The sequence below is a fragment of the Eptesicus fuscus genome, chromosome 3, assembly GCF_027574615.1.
Source record: "Eptesicus fuscus isolate TK198812 chromosome 3, DD_ASM_mEF_20220401, whole genome shotgun sequence".
Classification (NCBI taxonomy): domain Eukaryota; kingdom Metazoa; phylum Chordata; class Mammalia; order Chiroptera; family Vespertilionidae; genus Eptesicus; species Eptesicus fuscus.
Window position 1 is genome coordinate 100,953,710 of NC_072475.1, and position 18,259 is coordinate 100,971,968.

Genomic DNA, 18,259 nt, shown 5'->3' on the forward strand with positions numbered 1-18,259 from the left:
ACATCGGCTGGGCAACAACTACTTATTTTATTGGGGAAGTAAACTTAGGGAGATAATGAGAAGTATTTTCAATGGAGAAATGACATGACATTTATTGTGAGAGTAAAACTGCTGAGTTGTGATGCCTAGCATATTTTCTATCCCATATATATATTTGCAAAATATTTTCCTCAGTTATAATTAAAGTTTTTATCTTGTGCTGACTGCAGTATTCTATAAATGTTGTTTTTATTGTTGTTTTCCTAGCACTAGCATTTCAGGCCTTTTATTTTATTTTATTTTATTTTTACAATTGAATACTCCAGTATAAACTGGAAATGTTGTAAACAGAACCAGCCATGCAGACAGTATGTGAGAGCTTTTTCTGGTAAAAATCTCACACAATGTACTCAGTCCATTTGCATTCTCTCACTGAAGCTTATAAAACAAGATAGGAAAGGCAGATGTTCACATTTGCTCAGGCAGAGGTCAGAAGCAACTTTCAGAGGGAATTTGAAGCTTAGGCAAAAATCCAAACACATAAAAGCACATCCATTTAAAAACCAGTAAAAATGAACTGTTACTTGGGATAGCAGATGGCAATGTTTTATGAAGTATTTTGTAACATTATAGAATTCCCAGCATCTACTAAAATTCAACTTCATGAATAGCATTAAAGAAGTTCTGCTGTTTTTCCACATGGTATTTTTACGTGAAATGCTATATAGTGAACTTAAAAAGAATTTCTTAGGATGTGAAATGATTGCTAATGCACACAATGGCAGGTGAGCACCAGGTCAGCGTGATGCGAGCCAAGGACCTTTTCCCATGCTGTGCAAACACCATGGTATTGAAGTTACTATATGTCTGTTTTAAAGGAATTTGTAACTAAAATGTGTAAAGTTAGATAAATCTAAGTTTATATATATATTAAATCCTTCCCCTAGGACATGCTTCTATCAATTGTTTTTTTGTTTTGTTTTGTTTTGTTTTGTTTTGGAGAGAGAGGAAAGGAGAGGGGGAGAGAGAGAGGAAAAAAAAAAGAGAGAGAGAGAGAGACATAAATGTGAGAGTGAAACATCAATTGGCTGACCACCACCCCCCCACCCTCATGTGCCCGGCCAGAAACCTGGGTACTGCTTTGACCTGGGATGGAAACTGTGACCTTTCAGTGTATGGGAGGGTCCTCCAATGAACTGAGCCATACCAGCCAGGGCTAGAATATAGTCTCTTAATGCACAGATCTTGACTAAGATATGTGCACATATATTTTTTATATAACATTTATATCACAGCTAATTAGCATCTAATCCTATATGATTATTGCTAAGGAAACATTTAGCTAATTAGCACCTAATCCTATATTATTGCTAAGGAAACATTTACTACAAATTGCTAGTCCATGTAGAATGAACAACTACTTATTTTATTGTGGAAATAAACTTAGTAGGAGAATGAGAAGTCTTTTCAATGGAGAAAAGACATTTACTGTGAGAGTAAAACTGCTGAGTTGTGATACCTCACATATTTGTATATTTCCTCTTCATGTTTTTGCCAAATAGTAAGGAAGGGGATGGAAGAATTAAGAGGAAAGGTTTGAAAGTCTTTGAAGATTTTCTTCAGTAGTTGGACATAAGAAACAGCAGCAAAAGGGATGTTTGATTAAATTTAATCCAACCAGAAACCAGAAAGGAAGGGAATTGGGGCTTATGACCTTTGAAGACTACATAAGTTTGAGTGGCAAAAGGTTCAAATTTTAAAATAAAAATTAACATTACTTGATTCTTATTTTCTCAAAAGTTAAGTAAAAGACAATTATGTTATTAAGGTAACTTTTAATAAATTAATTTGTCAGAGATACTAAAATTATAAAGAATTCTGATATTTTTCAATAATAGAAAAATTAATTCATTAATTTCATATAGAATTTGGTTTCATATATAAATCAACATATTTTATAGTAAAACTTTAGGTTTGTTGTATTTATGGCATTGCAACTGCCATACTTTGATATGTTGATCAATGTTTTATAAGCTATATATAGACAGGTTGCTACATAATTATCATAACCATATTTAATAATTTGGAATGAGTGCTGCTTTTTATCACTAAGTGACCAATCAATAAGAAAAATACAATTTTCTCCATCTTTTAACTTCTGGCCCAACTGAATATCAAAGAATCTTAAAAGTTATCAATTATCTTTTTTTTTCTTTTTTATTGTTTACAGTATTGCATATGTCTCCTTTTCCCCCTGATTGACCCCTCCCTGGCCACTCCCACCCTTCAGGACAAACCCCCACCACCCAGTGTCCATATCCATTGGTTATGCTAATATGCATACATACTAGTCCCTTGGTTGATCTCTTACCCCCTCACCCTCACCCTCCTCTGCCGTCCCCTGAGATTGGACTGTCTGTTTGGTGTTTCTTTGTCTCTGGATATATTTTTGTTCATCAGTTTATGTTGTTCATTATATTCCGCAAATGAGTGAGATCATGTGATATTTATCTTTCTCTGACTGGCTTATTTCACTTAGCATAATGCTCTCCAGGTCCTAGACTACCAACTTAAACCATACACAAAAATAAACTCAAAATGGATAAAGGACTTAAACGTAAGATGGGAAACCATAAAAATCTTAGAAGACTCCATAGGCAGCAAAATATCAGACATACGTCATAAGTATATCTTTACCGATCCAGCTCCTAGGTAAATGCAAACTAAGGAGAAAATAAACAAATGGGACTACATCAATTATCATTTAAAAACACAGAGTCATGGTTAATATTTGTAATCAAGAAACAGCAGTAAAACAATTTTTTTTAGAACTTATTTTATAACAGATAAGAGAATAGGCATTGCACATAATTATTACAGTTTATTTTTACAAACACCCCCAGGAAGTAGACATGATTATTTGCATTTTAGAGCTAATATTGGTAGCTTGACTAAGATCATATGGGTAGTAAGCTTTGAGGTCAGAATTTGAACTCAGTACTGCCTAACTGCAAATTCCATGTTCCTTTGATCATATCATTCGGGCTGTCACAGTACACAACCAGTGAACACCATTCATTTGCATTAGCTGTGATAAGATTTTTCTGAAATTTTGAAACCTCCTGAAATGTTGTATAAAATCATTTCCCCCCAAGAACACTAATTTTATTGTAATAAAATCTGTGTTGGTCAGTATACCAAGGGAACCTAGCTCTTAGGTACATCAGGTCATTTCCAAGGTTTACCTGCTAGTGGCTCAACCTTACTGTTATGTGGAAGTAGACTCTTGAAACCTGTGATTGCAAACTTCTGTCATTAGTGGCAGAAAATGCCACACCATCTCCCAACACTCTGGGTTAAAGAGTGAAACACTGAAGGAACATAGCAATAGCTAAATTTTATTGCTAAGACATTTCTTCATATAAGTAACATTCCAAACCAAAAATAGGTCTGGCAAGTAAGCACAAATGCCATAATCCTTAATAAAAAGAAAACTATTTCAATAGACAGGTGTTGTCATCATGAGAGGGGAAGGTAAGCAAGTGTTTTGCCCCTCAGCTTTCCATGGGAAATCCATCAAAACTCAAAAGGGGTAGAGAGAATCAGTTCAAATGCAGCTGAATTACTAAGTTTCAAGCAATTGTGTTTATGCCCAATATCAAGAAATAGCTTTGAACGACTTGTAGGATTCATAATAAATGTATTTTTAAAAGGAGCCCAGTAAAAAGCAAAGTTGACTAAAGAGTAAAGTGGGAATAGTTTTCTTTGCCCTCTAAAGGGATTAATTCAGATCTAGTAATTGACCTGAAAGTGTTGCCCTGGTATCTCTAACATGGAAATGAAACTTCTTTTGAATTGTTTTCTTATCGGGTTATTCCACATGTGCTCAGAACAAGATCAGAGAAAACTACATGAACAAATGAACTACATGAACAAATATTCATTAAGGTGACACTTTAAGGATAGTAAGGTTCCAAATGTATGTAACACACAGTCCATCTCTCCTGCACAAATTTACTTCCTAGATTTTTAAATGGTAAAATAGCATAATATATTTAATAGAAGTGATTCTAAAATCATTGCTAGATTGATCTTCTCTAAGTATAAGTCAGCAATATCTATCTGCTTTCAAAGTGCCTGCGGTGTCCTATCCCACTCGGAAAAAAATTCACCATCTTCACGTGGCTGCACATGATAGGGTCAGTTTCTCTCCTTGGCCTCAGTGTCTCTCCTCCTCCTTCACACTCATTCAAATTTGGCTGTATTTCTTGCTGTACTTAACCAGACACACATGCTCCTACTTTAGAGCCTTTGAAATGATAGTTCTCTCTGCTTTAAACCTTTCCCCCTCAGTTATTTTCATGTCTTACTATTTCACTATGGTTCTCTGCTCAGTTACCTTATCAGTGATATGGTCCTGGCTACCCTATTTAAACTAACACTCCCCCTCATAGCTCTATATTCCCTTATGCTATTTTGTAGGTTAATATCCACTTACTGGGAAAACTGTATTCCCCATTCCTGGGCTTTTTTACTCATTTAGGCTAAAATGATGCAAGTAGAATTTTCAATACACGGCATGGTTCACCCTGATCTCTTGCACTTCTGACATTGCCTTGTGAAGCACACGCCCATAGCCTGTCGATTCCAAGAGTTGGGAGAGAGAAATGTGGAGCCCGGCCCTCCAAGCCCAAACTTCTTAGTCAAGTCCAGCCTACTTTAACCACACTCCAGTCTGCAGGCCCATGAGTGCCCAGCTGAAATCTGCTCAGCCACCTGCAAAGCTCAGCTGATCTTCAGCAGACTCTGGATAGTTGAGGCAAATAAATGTTGATTGCTGCAGGGCATTGATGAGATTTTAGTGATTGTTAATGTAGCATTTTTGTGATGTCTAACGGATACATTCTAAATTTTATAGTACATTTATTATCATACATATTATACATTTAAATTCTCTACTTGCTTATTATAATGTGTATCTTCTATAATATATATTCCTTAGAAGAGAGACTTATTCTGTTTATTGCTATCCTCTCACCAACAAGAATGGAAGTTGGAATTCAGTTGTCTCTCAATAAAAACTGTGGAATTGTCTACTATATGTTATTGTAATTATCTGAAATGCACAGGAACAAAGGAGATAAATGAAAATAAAAAAGAAATGTACTCTATGATTTCATGGAAATTATAATCTAAGTATTTAAAATATGTATATTTATATTTACTGGTATAAAATATTATATAATTTAAGTAGAATTAATTTAGAGCCCCAAAGGTATATTTATAATTTTACCTCCAGTGGCATCAACAAAACAAAATTTTTGTCACAAGAAAAATATTTTCACTTACAGCATTTCCTATAAAATGGCATGAAACTAATCATCTTTATTTTAATCATCCTATTAAAAAAACTATACTTATGCATAATTTGCCTAATGTAATATATTTTATAATTCAATTATCTCTTTTTTAATCCTTTTCAGAGCTCTGCAAATCAACTAACTCTACAATCTTCTTCTGCCCTTCCCTCCCATTCTTTCTTAGTTAACTATCAGATGATGATTTAGTATTTGCAAAGCTCTATAGCAGGCATTTAGAGTTAGTGGAAGGTATAAAAGAAGAACATGGTAAAGTCTTTAGGGTTTAAAGATGAAATATCTGCCCCCAACAGGGTAGACATATAAGCAAGCAAATATGACCCTCTCAGCTTAATCCAGCGTATATCAGCACCTAAGTTCATATCACTCTCCTGCTCATGAAGAAATATTTTCTAAATGTTCTTTCTTTTTTCTTTATACCTCTTCTTTTTTCCTGTGCTATTTGTTATGTCTTCCTAGATAACAACTCAACACTTCTTCAGTTGGAAAAGTGTTTATTACTTTTACAAAATAATTGAAAGTGTTACCCAGCCAACATTTGTTGATTTATTGATGATAGCCATTCTGACAGGTATAAGGTGATATCTCAGTGTGGTTTAATTTGTATTTCTCTGGTGACTAGTCATTATGAGCATCCTTTCATATGTCTATTGGTCATCTGTATGTACTCTTTGGAGAAGTTTCTACTCAGGTACTTTGTTCTATTCTTAATTAGATTGTTTTTGGTGCTGAGTTTTATAAGTTCCTTATAAATTTTAAGTATTAAGCCCTTATCAGATATGTCAGCAAATATGTTTTCACATTTAGTGGGTTGTCTTTTCATTTTGTTGATGTCAAGTATGTGGAAAAAAGGGAACCCTTGTGCACTGTTAGTGGGAATGCAGATTGGTGCAGCCACCATGGAAAACAATATGGAGTTACCTCAAAATATTAAAAATGGAATTGCCTTATGACCCTGCAATTCCACTTCTAGGACTATATATGAAGAAACAAAAAAAACTAATTTGAAAATATATATGCACCCCTATGTTCATTGCAGGTTGTTATTAATAATGGCCAAGATTTGGAAGAAGCCCAATTGTCCATCAGCAGATGACTGAATAAAAAAGCTGTGGCACTTTTATACAATGGCATACTACTCAGTCATAAAAAGGAAGCAAATATTACTCTTTGCAATGGAATGTATGGACCTGGAGAGTATTATGCTGAGAGAAATAAGCCATTCAGGGAAAGACAAGTACCATATGATTTCACTTATATGTGGAATCTAATGAACAAAATAAAATTGGATATAGACTCATGGTCAGAGAGAACAGATTAATAGCTGTCAGAGGGGAGAAGCTTGAAGGGATTAAGAAAAAAAACAACAAAACTCATGTATAGACAATAGTATGGTGATTACCAGAGGGAAGGAGGTATGGGGAGGTAGAAGAGAGTAAGGGGGGATTTTTTTCAATAGATGGAGTTACACATATGTTAATATATATGTGATTTGATATGTATGCTATTTTGTTGTATTGACAACAAGCTTCAAAACTTCATATCTCAAATTTGATGAAGGTGTTAACACCAGATATTTTTATGCTTAAATATGTTGAATTTCATGCCAAAAAAAAAGAGCATTCGTGGGAATTTTTAATTCATTACTTTATTTTGAAGAAAAAGTTATCGTATACTTCGGGAAACTTATGGTGAGCATGCTCCATCTCAGGATACTTGTGAACTGTGGTTTAAATGCTTTAAAGGTGATGATTTCGATGTGAAAGACAAAGAACATCCAGGTCAACTGAAAAAAATTTGAAGACCAACAATTATAAGCATTATTGAATGAAGATGCTTGTCAAATCAAAAACAACTTGCAGGAAGATTAAACGTTGCTCAGCAAACAATTTCCAATCATTTACAAGCAATGGGAAAGATTTTAAAGGAAGGAAAATGGGTGCCACATCAACTGAATGAAAGAAATGGAAAACCAAAAAGTCATCAGTAAAATGTTGTTTCAATGGCATGAAAGTCTTTTTTGCATCATATTGTGACTGGCTATGAAAAGTAGATTGATTTTGAGAATCCCAAATGTACAAAATCATGGGCTGATCCAGGTCAACCATCAGCATTGACTGCAAGGCCAAATCGCTTAGGAAAGAAGACAATGCTCTGTGTTTGGTGTGATCAGGAAGGTGTGGTGTATTATGAGCTTCTAAAACCTGGTGAAACCGTTAATACTGATCACTGCTAACAACAAATAATCAATTTGAACCACGCTTTGATCGTGAAACGACTAGAACGGGCCAGAAGACACAGCAAAGTAATTTTGCTTCATGATGACGCACCATCACACACTTCAAAACCAGTTAAAGACACATTAAAAGATCTTGCCTGGGGAGTATTAACCCACCCGCTGTATTCACCAGACCTTGCTCCTTCAGATTGCCACTTGTTCTGATCGATGGCACACGCACTTTCTAAGCAGCACTTCAAAACATACGAAGAAGTGGAAAATTGGGTCTCTGAATGGCTTGCCTCAAAACAAAAGAATTTCTATTGGGACGGTATCCACAAATTACCTGAAAGATGGGGAAATGTGTAGCTAGTGATAGATATTTCTTTGAATAAAGCATTTTTGATGTTTCTCTTGAAATTATCATGTTTCCTTCAATTACAAAATCGCCATTATTAACCAATACATCTAGTAAACGGTGACCAGAGAAGACCTGAGTTGGGTGGAAAAAAACAATACAATATACAGATGATTGTAGAATTTTATACCTGAAACCTGTATAATTGTATTAACCAATAAATTCAATAAAGAAATTGTTACTTGGAAAGCATACTCTCACTTTCATGATCTTTATGATTGTATCCTCTAAATTTCTGCTCTAAATATTTTGTGAATATATTTCTTTCGGAGAAAGGCATTGTTTCTGGCCATTATTCTAGTTAGATTTTCAAAACAAACTGTTGACTCCCATATTGAATAAATTATTCACTAGAATATAAACCCTTTAAAGGCAGAAGTTTTTCCCTATTTGTTTATCACTAGCCTAAAATGTAGGGATTTAGAAAACATTTATTGAAAGTAGAAAGGATTAGTTAGATAATCACTTAGCTGTGAATTCTAAGCTCTATATAGAGTAGAATAAATCATATTAAATAAACAATTTTATTGGCTCAAAAAAGAGCTTACCAGTATGTTGAGTTGGCACACTCAGGTTAAACCTCAAAAGAGGCAAAATTTGAAAAGGGCCCAGAGGGTGGGCATAAATATCATATTAGGATTCGACAACTAGCCAAATTACATGGAGAAGAAAAGAACAACTCAAAAAATGTGGGGTCTGGAATGGGTTTTGAATGCCCGGGTGAGTCAGTCCATAGATGCAGAGTGCTGATGTGCGCTCTTTTAAAACAAGGCCTTCTTTTAAGTTAAATTACATGAGAGCTGCATTCTTGGATATGTAAACACCACTGGTAGTCCTCTCAATGCTTCTTTTGACCTTTTAAAATTTTTCGTTTTTAGACTCTGACAGCAGTGATCACCTGTGTGTGCTCAGCATTTTTTTTCATGAGATTGGCATACTGTCCCACTTACCAACAGCACTGTGATTTATTGGCTTAATAACAGAAAATCATTTGGTAGCCCAGCTCTATTTTGTTTAAACACTGACCTGTGACTTTAATCTGATGCCTTTCAAGGTTCTTTGTTTTTCTATATAAGACCAATTAAATTGAAGCATTTCAAAGTCATATTTGAGCATTTAAAATGAACATTTCTCTCAAAAAGTTAAAAAATAAAATGTTTATTTAAAAATAATAAAAATTATTTCAATAATATAGTTATTAAATCAATGGACTTATGCTACCCGAGAACAATTTTTAGAATAAATGTAGTGATAGAGAAATGCACAAGCCCCATTTTATTTATTAATATAACATGTATAGATAATAAGATGAGAATTATATTAGTTATTCTTTTTTATAACAGATTTCTCATAAATCTTCACATCTACTTCTTAGCATAATATTATTGTAGTTAACTTTACTAAACAACTCTACAAATGATATTAGACTAAGAACTCCTATAAACTACTGAATTTAGGAAAAAAACAGGTATCTTTAAAGTATTTATTTCAATACAGAATATGTTACTTATTGCCCTATTTCAATAAAAATAAAATAGGAAGCAATCACTGCCAATTCTGCTGATTATGTGACACATATTTTTTTCCTATCACTTAATTGTTGACGGGAAATGTGGTAGTTTTATGGGAGAAGCAACACACATACAAACACAATCATGGAAGCACAGACACTCATATCAAATCACAGAGAAATGTTATACTTTTAGACATATTATTAATGTGATGAGAGCTGTCATGTGAATTGAAATTATTTAGTCTAAGATTTTAAAAAATATCCCAAACTTTCATTTGTATATAATGGCATGGAATTTCATAAAAGTATGTAAAAAAAATCTCAGCCTTTAGTTACGAACATTTTTATTGAAATTTCACAAAATAACCTTTCTGTCAAGCAACCAGTGCAGTATGTTACTGATAGCTATCAGGCTTCCCTTGCATTTTATGTGTAATTCAAAGCTTATCCTTAAGTCATTTGGAAGAGAAATATGCTCATATAATGAAGTGGTACATATACTGGGAAAGACTGAAAATTAAATCCACCATAAGTATCTTTTAAAATGTGCATAGCCTAGGAGCAAAATAAGTGCTTCTATTTATGCAGTCATTCTACAAGAATTTATTGATTACCCTACTATCTGCCATGACCTCTTCATATAAAATTGATTAATAAATGACTGATGCCCTTAAGTAACTTTAAATGATTGCAGTATGTGAGGATATAAGTATTCACAGGTTGCAATAAGGATATAAAACATCTGGAGGAGTGTCAGAGAGGCTACTTATAAGGGGTAAGAACTTTTTTATTTGTATTCTAAATAGTCAAAGTTAGATAAAACTAGCAAATAAAAAGCAAGTATAAAATATCTTGAAGAAGAGCATATAGGAAGGTAAGAAGGCAAGGTGGCATAAAATTTCATGCTTACTATAGTCAGAGAACTAAATTTACTCAGTGAAGCATATGTATAAGCAAATGGGATTGGGATGGGGTAAAGGGTAAGACAAGGTGTAGGCAAGGACAAGAGTATGAAGCCATTGATATATATATATTATGGGAAGCTTTGGAGATTGTAACAGTCCTCAAAGATGGACCTCAAAAGACCCATCCTTCCCAGTACTCATATTATTTATGTTTATATGAGCTAACCTGGTGTGACTCAGTTCAACCAAAATAATATGGGGAAAGTGATGCCATGTTCCTTCTAAGACTGACTTCTACCTAGGTTTCTTGGGGAACTAGCTCTTGGTATGCTTCTTCTTGGAATCCAGCAGCTGTGGTGTGAGAAGCCACATGGAAAAGCCACTGTAAATGATCCAGTCAACAGCTCAAGCTGAGCTCCTAGCCACAGTAATGAATCACATGGTGACCCATTTTGGGCTGTCCAACCTATTGGAGACTTCATATGACTAATTCTGGCCAACATCTAATTGCAGCATTATAAGAGACCCCCAGTAAGAATTTACCAGCTGAGCTTTGTCAACCCACAGGATCATGAGAGATAATAATACATCTTTAGTCATTACGTTTGGGGAAGGCTTGTTATATAGCATTAAATAACTGAAATAGGGTCCATTTCTGAAATAGGGTTCATTTAAAGATTTCAAATCTGGACCATGTTTTAGAGAAATCACTCCAGTTTTGATATGAATGGTAAAACAAAGTAAAACCTGAGCAGCAGCAATAATAGTTATTGCAGAAATTCGAATGAACATGATGAGGACTTGGAATTAAGACAATGGAATAGAGAAGATCTAAGGAATATAGTATACAGGACCTGATGCCTTGGCATTTCACTGGATTTGGGTGTGGAAGGAGTGGTAAGTGGAAGTGAGGAGTCTGGGTTGACTTTGCAAGAGAATATATTTTACTTTATTTATTCATTCATCCAGCAGAAGTACATTGAACCCTGATATCTGTGGTAAAGGTGAGCAGAAAGAGCCAAGCTCCTTGGTCTCATGAATCTTAAAATCTAATGGGAGAAGACAAAATTAATCACATATTCTCAGTAAACCACTAAAATAACTAATCTATAATAATAAAAGCATAATATGCTAATTAGACCAGACAGCCGAATGTCCTTCCGGATGACTTACTGCACAAAGCCGGGGCTGTGAGGGCCGAGCCCCTTGCATGAATTTTGTGCATCAGGCCTCTAGTGTAGAATAAAGGAAGCCATTAGAAGCATATGGAACCAGATCTACTCAAGGAATGTAGGAGTTTGACAGATGACTAAATAGAGAGATGTCAAAGATAATTAGTAATTGATTCTGTTGAGTCAGAAGGAACAGCCATTCTATGTTCACACAGGATAAATTACATAGTCAATGAATTAAAAGAAGCTGAGAGACAGAGCATAATGGAAAGAGATGATAGGGGGTGACCTATATAAGTAAAGGCTCAAGAGAGGTAGGTATGGGTAAAATCTTACAGGCCTTGCCAGTTAGAATAGTCTTTGTATTTATTCTAATAGCATTTGGAACTCATTAGGTGGGTTTGAGAAGCATTGTGATTACATAATTCTGACATTAGTGTGGAGAATATGTTGAAGAAGAAGTAGAGTGCATGAGATGACCTGATAGAAGATTATCACAGTACAAGCCTTTCAGTACCTGGCATATATTGAGTACTCAGTAAGTCAATAAATATTAGCAGTCATTATTATCATTACTAGAGGCCCGATGCATGAAATTCGTGCACTGTGTGTGTGTGTGTGTGTGTGTGTGTGTGTGTGTGTGTCCCTCAGCCCAGCCTGCACCCTCTCCAATCTGGGACCCTTCAAGGGATGTCCTACTGCCCGTTTGGGCCCGATCCCGATCTCACAAACAAGGACTTCTGGCTCCCAACTGCTCGCCTGCCTGCCTGCCTGATTGCTCCTAACTGCTTCTGTCTGCCAGCCTGATCGATGCCTAACTTCTCCCCTGCCAGCCTGATTGCCACTAACCACCCTCCCCTGCCAGGCTGGTTGTCCCTAACTGTCCTCCCCTGCAGGCCTGGTCACCCCAAACTGCCCTACCCTGCTGACCTGGTCACCCCTAACTGCCCTCCCTTGCCAGCCTGGTTGCCCCTAACTGTCTTCCACTGCAGGCTTGGTCCCCCCGCCCCAACTGCCCTCTCCTGCTGGTCTGATCCCCCACAACTGCCCTCTCCTGCCGGCCATCTTGTAGCAGCCATCTTGTGTCCACATGGGGGCAGCCATCTTGTGTATTGGAGTGATGATCAATTTGCATATTACCTCTTTATTATATAGGACTAGAGGCCCGGTGCACGAAATTCGTGCACGAGGGGCAGCGGGGAGGGTGTCCCTCAGCCTGGCCTGCACCCTCTCCAATCTGGGACCCCTCATGGGATAACCAGCAGTTGGACATCCCTCTCACAATTCAGAACTGCTGGCTCCTAACCACTCGCCTGCCTGCCTGATTGCCCCTAACTGCTTCTGCCTGCCAGCCTGATTGTCCCTAACTGCTCCCCTGCTGGCTTGATTGCCCCTAACCACCTCTGCCTTGGCCCACACCTGGTACCCAGGATTCCCTCCTCCAGCCGACCACAGGCACCCGGGATCGGGGCTTCCCTCCCTCTGGTCAGCCATAGGCACCCAGGCTGGCTGCAGCCGCAGGGGATAGTGGGCAGGAGGCTTCGCCTGTGCTGCAGCTGCAGGTGCTGGAGCCTGGACCACAGGTGGGTGGCTTCTCCATCTTCCCTTGGATGCAGTGTGGGCGACTTCTCCATCTGGCTGCAGCCTGGGATCATGGGGCAGGTGGCTTCTCCATCTCCCAGGCTGCAGCCAGCCTCAGGTACTGGAGCCTGGTTTCTCCATCTCCCCAAGGACATGGGGCGGGTGGACATGCGGTGGGCAGCTTCTCCAGCTGGCTGTAGCCTTGGATCACTGGGCAGGCGGCTTCTTCGTCTCCCAGGTCGCATCCACCTTCAGGCACTGGCACCTGGTTTCTTGTCTCCCCCAGGACGTGGGGAGGGCGGCTTCTCCAGCTGGCTGCAGCTTGGGATCATGGGGCAGGCGACTGGGATCACGGGCAGGTGGCTTCCTCATCTCCCAGGTCGCAGCCAGCCTCAGGCACTGGGGCCTGGTTTCTCCACCTCCCCCAGGAGGTGGGGCAGGCGGACATGAGGTTTTTGTTGCTGGCTGCAGCCTGGGATCACAGGGCAGGTGGCTTCTTGGTCTCTGTGGCTACAGCCAGCCTCAGGCACTGGCACCCGGTTTCTTGTCTCCCCCAGGACATGGGGTGAACGGCTTCTCCAGCTGGCTGAGGCCTGGGATCATGGGACAGGGGCTTCTTGGTCTTCGTGGCTGCAGCCAGCCTCAGGCACTGACGCCTGACTTCTCGGACTCCCACAGGCTGGGGGGCGGGGCTGTCACCATGTTTTCGGTTTAATTTGCATACTCACTCTGATTGGCTGGTGGGCGTGGCTTGTGAGTATAGCGGAGTGATGATTTGCATATTACTCTTTTATTAGATAGGATTGGTATTGTCATTGCCATATTCAACAGGATAAAAGGCGGATGAATATATGATGAGTCCTGTTGGAGACATGACGATTCTGAGCTTTCCTTTAGACACGTGTGTGTGTGTGTGTGTTTTAATAATAATCAACTATAGTTGTTATATAACATATTTGGAAACCAAATCCATAATGGCTGCCTCATTAAGTTACTTTTAAAAATGTAAGGGACAAGGCAAGTGCATCTTTATTTTGATCCACCATCCGATGGCCTGATTGAACAAATAGCTGTGAGGATTTTGGATATCTAGCACAAGATGTCTCTTGATACTTATATCTTGCTGAAGATGATAATAAAGAATATATTTCCTCATTTCAGTTCTTTTTATTGCATATAGCTTTATAGGTATCACATTGTTTTTCAGTATCCTGAAACTGTTTTCATGGTTATTTTTTCTTCTAACTTCTAAAATGCTATCATGGAATCTCAGCATAATGGTTTATTTATTTTCTCAATAGAAACAAATTCATTGCTGTACATATAAGCTTAGTTTTAAAGCAAATTTTATTTCATGATAGTGAATGACAATATAAGTGCAGTGTTGTGAATTTAATGTCTGATGGAGCAGTGAAAAAGGTCCTCATATATTTCATATATCTAGAGATTAGTTATGACAGAGGGTCTTCAAAATGCTTTGAATGTACAAGATTCAGTGTTGGCAATATAACCTGCATATCTAACCACACACAGTCCAGAAATAGAACATGTCGAAAGTCAGCCTGAATTTTCTCATAGTAAATGATAGGACGTGAAAGAGTAGTATATAAATCTTATATTAAAAATATCATAAAGTAATATAGACAAAATATTCATCAAATGATAATATTTATGGCCAACACATGTTTTTGGGGGGGCACTATTATTCATTCACATTTTATCTTTCCTCTTGGAAAACAGTTCCATGTAATGGAAAAAAAAATACAGTATAGCATATCATTTTTCTATTGAATGAAACAATTAGTAGTGTGTTTGATCCTCCTGAAAGCCTACATATTCTGATTGATAGTGCACTTTATTCTAAAAGTAGCATATGCCACTGAAATAATATTAATATAGGTATTGCCAAGGCTTAAATAGTAATTAATGTAGTTTATTAAAATGTGATAGAAATCAACAAGACCAGGCATTGGTACTTTATCCTGACAACAAATGTGAATTAATATTATAAACGCTAGGTCAGAATATAATTTCCTACCAGGCTAAAGATAAAGATATCAGATGTTGTGCATTTACATAGTTTGGTGTTCTAAGAGCAATTCAATGGTTCAATATCATTATCATACATGTAATCTAGGTACCTAGTTCCAATATAATTTGGGGGGAATATTCTCTACTTAAAAAAAAAAAATCGAGGATATTTTAGTAGTGTGGGAGGGAAGAGAGGATAGGGAGGAAAGGAGAAAATGTGTAATAGAAAAGAGCAAGTGTTTTTTCTTTGCTTGTCAAACTAAAAGCACCCTACCTAACTTATATGCCAAAAGTAACAAGAACAATTAAAATGTTTTGACTTCAATCTCTTTTAGACTGGAAATGGTTTTCATTATACTTGAAGGTTAATAGTGTGACAATAATGGATATGTCCAAGAAAATAATACACATACAAAATAATACATAACAATACACACTTTTCTTGTGAAATGGGTTGGAAAAATATGATAGCAGAAGAATTATATTAAAATGAAGGCCTTTTAATCTATGAATATAATGAGTGTTACTTTCTCAAAGACATTGTTAAAATTAGAAACATTCATCTTCAGCCAATTCTTAATTATCTATATTTAGATTATCCGCTCTGTGGATTATCTGCTGCAATTTAATATTTTCAAAGAATTTCTTCCTTTTGTCCAGCTGTTTTCTGAAACAATCATCCAACATTTCAGTAATAAATAAAAAAAACTCAATAAAGCAAAATAAAATGGGGTGTGGTATGACTTGGTGTAAGTGCCACATTGCTGATCCTGATCCTATTTGATTTCAAATCCCATTGTGAACTATTTTTATTACCCAATATTTTATAATATTCACCATATTTATTCTATAACTGGTCAAAAAATGTAATGTCAAATGCACTTTTTAACATAAAAATATTTGCATATGAGTCCACCTATACCTTTGATTAATATAAATCCTTCCTATAGAAATATATTTTAAAAGCTATCTGGATGGCATGTTTTAAGTTATCTGGATAAAAAGGGGTCTCACCCCTTAAGATGGCCTATATCCTCAATACCCTTTGTTCTCATGCTTCAATGAAAACTATAAAAAATATGATCTGCCCTAGCTGGTTTGGTTCAGTAGATAGAATGTCAGCCTGTGGCCTGAAGCGTCCTGGGTTTGATTCTAGTCAAGGGCACATGCCAGGGTTGTGGGCTGGATCCACAGTAGAGGCAAGAGGCAGCCAATCAATGATTCCCTCTCATTATTAATGTTTCTATCTCTCTCCTTCTCCCTTTCTCTCTGAAATCAATTATATATATATATATATATATATATATATATATATTCCATATATCAAGTATTTATTGAGTTTTTTGCATTCCAAACACTAATCTATGCTCTAGAGTTTGGTTACTTATAAACCAACCTTCCCTCAATGAGTTTATTTTCCTTTTGAGAGAGACAATGAACATGTAAACAAATGAATAAATGAATGAATGAAGTTTAGATATTCATAGGGATTATACATATTTGGAAGAAATAATATATCTAAGGAAGTCAAAGAATTATCTCCCAAGAATTAATATCTGGAAGGCTTGAAGGATTTAAAGAGCAAAATCATGAAAAAGTCCTGTTTAGAATATTCCAAACAGAGAAAGGCTCTGAAGAAGATTATAGAAAAATGTGTATAAGTACATCTGTGTTTGTGTGGCTGTATACTCATTCTTCTGCTTAAACTAGAATATCTATTTGATCTCTCTTTGGAAAATAAATGGTATCTTACTTCTAAGAGATGATAGGGTAATTGTGTTTCTAATGGTTAGTTCATTTCTACCAGGGGAAGGGAAAAGTAGTTTATTTTTTATTATTTTAATTTTTTTTAAATATATTTTTATTGATTTCAGTGAGGAAGAGAGACGGAGAGAGACAGAGAGAGAGAAACATCAATGATGAGAGAGAATCATTGATTGGCTGCCTACTGCACGCCCCCTACTGGGGATTGAGCCCACAACCCAGGCATATGCCCTTGACTGCAGTTGAACCTGGGACCCTTCAGTCCACAGGCCAATGCCCTATCCACTGAGCCAAACAAGCTAGCACATATTATTTAAAATTCTTAAATCATAAATTCTTTTTTGAAAGTATTTAAATGTACCACTGACCCCTAGTGAGGTGAAAAAGAAACTGAGTACGAACATTTCTGAGTATGTGTTGAAGGCTATTTCTAGAGAGAGAGTAGTTGTGATTCTTGAGAGCAGAATGAAAAGAAAATGAAAAGAGGTAGGTCCATGGGTTTGTCAGTGGGGGCCCAGTCCTTAGAGTATTGTTTTTTGTTGTTGTTCCTTAGAAATGCTGAAACAGAAAACCTATCTTTTCAGACCAATTTTGCATCTTTTGGAGTGAGGTATTCCCTTCTGATGTTTCTTAGACTCTATATACTACTCATCTAATACTCACATGATTGACATCAGTAACCTCTAGATGAGAAAGAAATTTTGTATGCCAGAATCTTTTAGCCTTCCTTTAAGAAAGTATTCTTACTCAAACTTGGGACAATCCCAAGTCTGAATCTGTACTTTGTAATCAGATCGGGACATGTGCGAGACCCCAGACTGTGAAATGCATTTGAAATAGGAACAAGACCCATTTGCCCTTCTTCCGTTAATGTCTCTTTCTCCTTCTAGTTCCCATTCTTTTCCTTCTTTCTTTTTACGCTTCTCTCTTTCCCTGATCCTCTATCAAACACTTACATCCCATTTAATCACTGCTAAAGTGCTAATAAACAACTATCTTTTCAGTGACTTAACTAACAGAGGGCAATGGGACAGACACTAAAGATTGTTTCTACTAAGGGTCATGGTAAGCGTTCTACCTAGCCACATTGGGCTCCTCATACCAGCATATTGTGAAAAATGAAAGGAGTTACTTTCTTTGAAAGTTTCTAATAGAGTAGACCCTAAAAGTTATTATCAAAAGGAAAACAAATTGCAATTATATGAGGTGATAGATATTAATTAACTTATTATGTTAATAATTTTGCAAAATATACATATAGCAAGTCATGCTGCACACCTTAAATTATGTTGTGTGTTAC